This window comes from Nicotiana tomentosiformis, chromosome 12 (genome assembly GCF_000390325.3).
Source record: "Nicotiana tomentosiformis chromosome 12, ASM39032v3, whole genome shotgun sequence".
Classification (NCBI taxonomy): domain Eukaryota; kingdom Viridiplantae; phylum Streptophyta; class Magnoliopsida; order Solanales; family Solanaceae; genus Nicotiana; species Nicotiana tomentosiformis.
Genome location: NC_090823.1, coordinates 8,691,307 through 8,699,386, shown reverse-complemented (window position 1 = coordinate 8,699,386; position 8,080 = coordinate 8,691,307). Strand labels below are relative to the sequence as shown.

The 8,080-nt window shown below is 32.8% G+C and overlaps 1 long non-coding RNA gene across 1 annotated transcript; it reads right to left on the bottom strand.

Moving 5' to 3' along the window:
• Positions 1-4,532: 4,532 nt before the first annotated feature.
• Positions 4,533-7,058, bottom strand: LOC138903730 (uncharacterized). The gene is made up of 2 exons (XR_011413104.1): positions 6,722-7,058; positions 4,533-6,606 (listed from the first exon to the last, which is right to left on the bottom strand). It is a non-coding gene; the product is annotated as an uncharacterized lncRNA (long non-coding RNA).
• Positions 7,059-8,080: the final 1,022 nt, after the last annotated feature.

Below are 8,080 nucleotides of genomic sequence, written 5' to 3'. Positions count from 1 at the left end.
GTGCAATAATAATATAAGGATCCGCACGGCCAACTCACGTGCAATAATAAGCCAATAAGGCCTGCTGCAGGCGGGCAACCCCGATCCATAAAATATCCTCACAATCAGGCCATCGGCCTCCCTCAGTCATCAATCTCTCCAGTCTCTCTCTCTCATGGGCTCACAATGTTATGAGAATAGCCCAAAATGATGATATGATGTATCAATAAATAACAATAGAGACTGAGATATGATATGTAAAAGACATGAATATAACTGAGTATAAATTTTCAATTTAAAATAAATAATTCACAATAATATGACCTCTGTGGGTCCCAATAATACTGGCACATAGCCTCAACATAATTTTTTTAATATGCTTTTCAGCTCTATTTCTTTAACTCATAAAATCGCATAGAAAATGCCAAGATCATTTAACTACAAAATTCCACATAAACAATTATGTCACAATTTCTATAGTGCACGCCCACATGCCCGTCACCTAGCATGTGCATCACCTCCCAACAATTTACGAAATACATATATTTAGGGTTCATACCCTCAACTCCAAGATTAGAAGAGTTACTTACCTCGAAAAAGCCAAATCCAATGTCGAGCAAGCTAAGCAATGCTCTAGAAATTCCATTCTGCGCGTATCAACTTCCTAATAGCTCGAATCTAGTCACAACAATTTGACTCAGTCCACACAATTTATAAGAATTAATTCCATATCAAAACGCTAATATTTTCCATAAAATCCGAAATTACACCCCAAAATCACTCGTGGGGCCCACATCTCGAAATCCGACGAAACTCACAAAATACGATAACTCATCCAATTATAAGTTCAACCATACTAATTTCACTCAAATCCGACTCCAAATCAGTATTCAAACTTGAAAATTCGTTTTGTGACATTATAGAAATTTTCTTCTATTTCTCTTGAAGATTCAATAATCTTACACCAAAAATAAAGATTAATTCATGGAATATAATCACAAAGGAGTTAAGAACACTTGCCCCAAGTTGTGTGAAAATTTCCTCTCCAAAATCGCCCAACCCGAGCTCCAAAATCCGAAAATGGGTGAAAATGTTGAACCCTCGAATTTTAAGGTTCTGCCCCAGCGATTTTCGCATCTGCGGACAAGATTTGCGCACCTGCGCATCCGCTTGTGCGAGCAAAACGTCACATTTGCGGACTCCACTCGCTTGCCCAGTTTGCGCATCTGCGAGGAAACCATCGCATTTGCGATGCTTCATCTGCGGGAAAGACATCGCAGATGCGAAACTCCTCAGCTTTCAGCCATCTCGCTTCTGCGCGCAATCTTCCGCATCTGCGCTCACGCAGGTGCGGAATCTTTCCTCGCACCTGCGACCAATGCCTAACAGCCCTCTGCATGCATCTGCGCTCCTTCTCACGCAGGTGCGATTCTGCACCTGCGAAGCATCTTCCGCACCTGCGCACCTCGCTTCAGCACACCCCTGCTCGCACTTGCGAGCTCGCACCTGCGACCACTTTTCCGCAGGTGCGATTACACCAGAAGACTTCAGTTCTGGCAGTCTTCCAAATTCAAAAATCAATCCGTTAATCATCCGAAACTCACCCGAGCCCCTCGAGACCCCGTCCAAACATACCAACAAGTCCCATAATATAACACGGACCTACTCGAGGCCTCAAATCACATCTAACAACATCGAAACGACGAATTATGCCTCAATTCAAAATCAACGAACTTTGAACTTTTAAATTCTACATCTTGTACCGAAACACATCAAATCAATCCGGAATGACTTCAAATTTTGCACACAAGTCACAGTTCACATTACGGACCTACTCCAATTTCCAGAATCGGATTCCGACCCCGATATCAAAAAGTCAACCCCCCCCCCCTTCCCGGTCAAACTTCCCAAAAATTTAACTTTTGGCACTTCAAGCCTAATTCTACTATGGACCTCCAAATAATTTTTCGGACACGCTCCTAAGTCCAAAATTACCATACGGAGCTATTGAAATCATCAGAATTAAATTCCGAGGTCGTTTACACATAAGTCCGCATCCGTTCACTATTTTAACTTAAGCTTTAAACCTTGGAACTAAGTGTTTCAATTCCTTCCAAAACTTCACTGGACCCGAACCAATTACCCCGGCAAGTCACACAACAACTGTAAAGTACAATTTGAGAAGCAAATGGGAAAACGGGGTTGTAATACTCAAAACGACCGACCGGGTCGTTACAGTTACTACTTTCCATTTATAAATTTGGTATATTACATACTTCTAATAAGGAATAATTCACGTTTTAGTTAATTACTAAAAAATAATGAAATAACTATTGTGTTCGGTGTTAACTCTACTTTTAAAGGATAAAAAGGCGAATGGCATTTCGCCAAAATTCTTGCTAGAATGAAATTGAATCTTTCTTTTTCATTGTATACGGTTGAACATTGTAGGAAACTCAAAGTAACAAATAGATAGTAGACATAAAAATCTGAAAAATTTGTTCATAAAAAATATTAAATTGTTAATCAATTTTATAATTTATATAGTGATTATTATTACTATTTTATATTGAACACGTTTGAAGCTTTGGTTAAGTAGTCTTCGAAGTTTATGTGCCTTTAGTCCTTTATTTAACACCATAAACAAAAATATTCCTTTTAGCAATTCAAACTTCAAGGTGATAAATATTAGGTAACGTTACTTAGAATAATTGGAGTAGCTATGTCACATCGTGAAATAAGACAATACTTTGTGTAAGGTAAAGTTTTAATTTATTTTAAAGTTTTAATAATTAGAAAAAAACAACTAGTCCTAAATAATAGGAAATTGATGTGGAAATTATTAATAAATAAAATTTTAGTTGACTAAAAAGACCTAAATATTAGAAAAATAATTAAATGACTATTTCAAAATAATAGAGAATTAATTAAATGAATATTCCTAAATATTAGGAGATATAATCAAATGACTATTTTATCTAGTGTGAACTCTATTTTAAAAGGGTAAAAAAGACGAACGATATTTCGCTAAGGGGTTTCGTGCGTTTTAATATAACTAGTCTAAGGATACGCGTGTTGCACGTGTATTTTTATCTCAATGAATATAAATTTTTTAAAAACTATATTAAATTTCTGATTGAATCATGAAATATATGTCAAAGAAAAAAAAATAAGTTCCTAAATTGATGATTCTTAATTCTAATTTGCTAACTCAACAAAATAAGAAACTTTGTCCGACATGAGTTCCCAGTCATCTCCATCAATATATTTAACATAAAATTTATTTACGATTTATAATTTTATTGCTTTAAATTTACAAGTTATGCATCTTTTTAGTTTTAACAATATCATATAACTTTGAAGATTTAAAATTATTATATTTTTATTTTCAAAAAGCTATATATTCTTATGTTAATTCTAAAAATACATAAACATGAAGTCATCTAACTGTAATAAGGCGTTAATACTATTCTAGAAGGAGTAAAAATATGAAATTCATGTAAAAATCATATTTAGAGTTTACTTTTTCAATAAATTCTCACGGATTTAGTGTGTTAGTTTTCTTGTGTTTATATAATCAGTTTTCATATTTTCATTGGGACGTTTTAAAAGTTAGTCTGATTTAATTCAAAAAGAATATTATAATTATTTTTTAAAATATTTTCTTGAGAAAATTGTTACCGAAAATAATTTTCTTGTATATTTTTCTAATTTTTTGTAATCAATATTTTTTATTTTGTCATGTTTATAAGCGTGCTCATAATTAAATGGCCAAATTAAAAAACCAAAAAACGGCATTCCTAATTTTTCGTAGCAATGTATGTGCACGTAGTATAGAACATACTACATTTAAATTTGGTTTCAGCCTCATTAAACTCTCTAAAACTATTTTTAAAAAGTTGGGTAAAACTTCAAATATTTAATTAGAACATGGACCATCGTGTGAACAATCGTGGTTATATTTTTTTTATCTATATAAGGTAACTTTTTAATTGATTTTAGTGTCCTAAATATTCGGATTATATACATAGTTTAAATAGGAAAATATTTAATAAGCCAAAGTTTAGTTGGTTATAAAATCCTAAATATTAGTAAAATAACTTAAATTACAATTCTATCCAATGTGAAATCTATTTTTGGAGGGTAAAAAAGACAAATGACATTTCGTTAAGGGCTTTCGTGCTTTTAATATAGTACTAGTCTCTATGTACGTGCCTCGCACGTGAACCCTAGAACTGAAAATAAAAAATATAAAAAGTAATTATTGTAAGAGATTATTAGATATTAAAAATGTACAACATAAATTAAACACTGATTAATTCTTGTTACAAAAAAGAGTTGACTTCATGCATCATATGAAGATATCTAAGATACCACTCTTTTAGCTAATTCATACCATGAACGTTCATTATGATTTTTACTTCTTGGTTACTTATATGAGCATATTTGGGGTAAGGAAGACTTTTGTGAGCATATGAATTAATTTTGGCAGATTTAACTATAAGAGCTTGTTTTCACTATAGGAAGGAGAACAAGCTTCTGGTCTTTGAATATATCAACAATGGTAGCCTCATAGTTTTTTTTGGGCTAAACAGATGCATTTATTAAAAGAAAACTAAGGAGAGTTATTACAAACAGAAACTGAATGTAAAGTTACAGCCCCTATTAACTCTTGTTCAAAAAGCATGAAAGAAAGAGTCAGTGAGGGGATCCCTGACCTTTCTAGCTTTAGCAAGAGCATCCATAAGGGACCTGCAATCTGATAAAACATGTAAGTACTTCGGGTTAGCCTTATAGTTAATCTTAGGCCGGTAGGTTACTTTTGAATCAAAGTAGCGACGAAAGGGGAAAATAGCTCAGTCGGTTAGAGTGCTGGTCTGTCACGCCAGAAATCGCGGGTTCGAACTCTATACAAAGGGCCTTTCCTTTCAAATGACAACTGTCTCTTCCTGCTGCGAGGGCCTTGAAACCAAACCACCCCCGCCCGAAAATGCCCATTCCTTTCTCGTTGGGGGTCAAAATACTCGCTGTCCTATTACAGCCAGCTCCCAATGAGAAAAGATTCATTTTTAAAAAGTTCATTTGATAACTTAACAAGTCTCATCACCTTCTTTTGAACTATATCTATTTCTTTTAGTACTCTAGACACACTGACGGGTACAAATGTTTTCATTCATACTTTTATGATTAATTTACCACCGTTTTTTTTGCTCTTTCTTCTTTTCCTTCTTCTATTTATGTTTTTCTCCTTGTCCTCCGATCTGATATTAAAATTTGAGTCTTACGAGGTTGATCTCCATTAATGTGACGAATTAATAAACATTGTTTGTTATACTTTTTGAACATGCATGTCACTTCTTCGAGAAATCTTAAGTGGCCTTGTGGTTACTTTATTTGTTTTTTACTCTATGTCGTCTTTGACAACATTAATGTTGTTTCTTTAAATGTCTAATTGTCTTAGGAGATACTTGTTAGTTCTTTTTATTCTATGTCAACCTTAAAAACATTAATGTCGTTCTACGAGATTTATTTCTATTCTATATCTTTGCGGAAAAGATGAGAAAAGGTCCCTTGAGATTTGTATCCTATTGTTCTAACTTTTTCGGTTCATAACTGGACTTGTTTTATAAAGAATAAGCTAATAAACATCTCCTAGGCAAAAAGGATTTATACTTGTGAAGAAGAGTTCTAATTCCATTGCAAGTTCAACTTGTCAAAAGTGAATGGCATATGATTCCTCCTAAGAAATAATTTTGAGTGGTTAAATAATATGCAAGTTCCATAAAACACAAACTTTTAGTTGACTTTATGGTTTTAAATATTAGGCAATTTCCAAAATATCAATATTTTAATTTAACAATCATATGTTAAAGCCGAAAAAAGATAAATCTTCTATTTATATGTAGTAGTACACTTTCCCTAATTTTCTCATATATACTTTCATCAATGCAAAAACCTTTTTGTCAGGCAACCAATATGCATGCTACAATATTATATAATATAAATGTTGATACTAATATCAAATCTGCAAAAATTCCCTCATTCTCTCCGCATGATTAGTTCTGGTATAAATCTGAACAATTTCAAGCTTGAAATTTTAACAAAAGAATGGAGTTTAGACATACACAAAAGTAGAAAAGTAACATAGAAAGAACAACATATATATTATGATGGATGACAAAATAGATTTATATGCACAACCTTTCTTGGAAAAAAAAACCAATACACATGCACAGATAGTTAGCTTGGACTGTCAACCTACGTCCATACAAACAATCAGAGCCGAACCCGTGATTTAAATCCTATGGGTTCAACTTTTAAAAATTTTAGCATTGAATCTATTATATATTTAAAGTTATGGGTTCATATCTACAATTTTTGCAATTTTAATGAATTTTTACATATAAAATTTTACTCCGCATCAAAAATTATGGGTTTAATTGAACCCGTTCACACTACACTATATCCGCCCCTGCAAACAATAAATATAGTACTATCAAAGTTTTCTAGATAAGCACAATTTATAGGTACGGCAAGCCTCCTTCTTTAGATTTAGATCCTTTGTATGTTATATGCTAGACACATATAACTTGGTGCATCGAATGTGATTATCCAGAAATCCCGCTTCTACAGAGATATTTTATGTATCAATTAGACTACGCAAAGAACCGCCTAAGACAAAAATAATAACCAATAATAATATAATTGCCAAACACGCAAAGAAAAAAAATTCTTTCATTACCTTAGATGTCGATGTTTGTGCAATCAAACCAAGCATGGTAACGGATAATCTCTCAATCTATTTTGTATGATCTGTTATTTTGACTTGTCGAACTTTTTGTTGGCATCTAAAACCTTCGCATCAAATTTAAGAGGAAGACAAGGGAAAAATTAAGTGAATTGAATTCATTCTCACAGGCACATAATGAACACAAAAAATCAATTAAAAACAAAAACAAAAGCTTAGTTCAATAACTGAAGCTATAAATATGAAATAGAATATAGATTAGATGAAAATTTTCCTGCTGATTGGCTACATCAATGTTGGCATCCATCCCCAGCAGAAACGCATGATATCAAACAACAATGCAAATCACATGTAAACTTTGTAAGCAAAAGGTTTTTATTTATAGAGGATTAAAGTTAGCACTTAATTACAACCAATTACAAATTAGGTATAGAAAAATCGATTGATATTTCAGGGATATTTTTGTCGTATAATATTTAGCGTAAATTATTCGTGCTTTTATAATAATAAATATATAAATAGATAGATAGATAGATATAGATATAGATATAGATAGATTAGCGGGAGTACTATTCTACATTCAAAAGAATAAAGACATGCTTTTATGAAAAAGTAGGACATGTAAGAATCGACGACATTATCCACTCCATTAATTGGGTCATTAAGGATAAAATAAATGTCAATATTAATGAGTTTCAATAGAAATGTCTTTTTTTTAATTATAAATAGATTGAAAGAAAGAGAGACAGTTGGAATAGATTTTTATAAGATTCACCATTAATCAGGTTTTCGGTTTAAGTCATGAAAATAAAAATAATCCTATTTTTTCTCTTTCTCCTTTAATGGACTTTACGTCCGCACAATTCCAAATTAATCTTGTTTCAACACATATCCCGCACACCAAGTGAAAATTTTAAAAGAAAAAGAATCTGACTTCAAATTATACAAGGACCCAATCCATCTATTTCCATCTTGATATGGGAAAATTTCTGTAACGACCCAACCGATCGTTTTGACTTTTAAAATTCTGTTCCCCTAAATAAGACTTTCCGTATGTGTTTTTAATGATTTATGACTTGCGGGGATGATTGGTTCGGGACTTGAAAGTGTTCGGGTTGAAATCGGAACACTTGGTTCCTTAAGTTGGCCTTAAAGTGCTAAGTTTGACTTCGGTCAATATTTTGAGAAAACGACCCCGGAATAGGGATTTAACGGTTTCAATAGCTCCGTATGGTGATTTTGAACTTAGGAGCGTGTTCGAAATTTTATTTGAAAATGCGTAGTTAAATTAGGATTAAAATGGCTAAAACAAGAATTTACGTTTGGAAGTTTGACCGAGGAGTTGACTTTTTG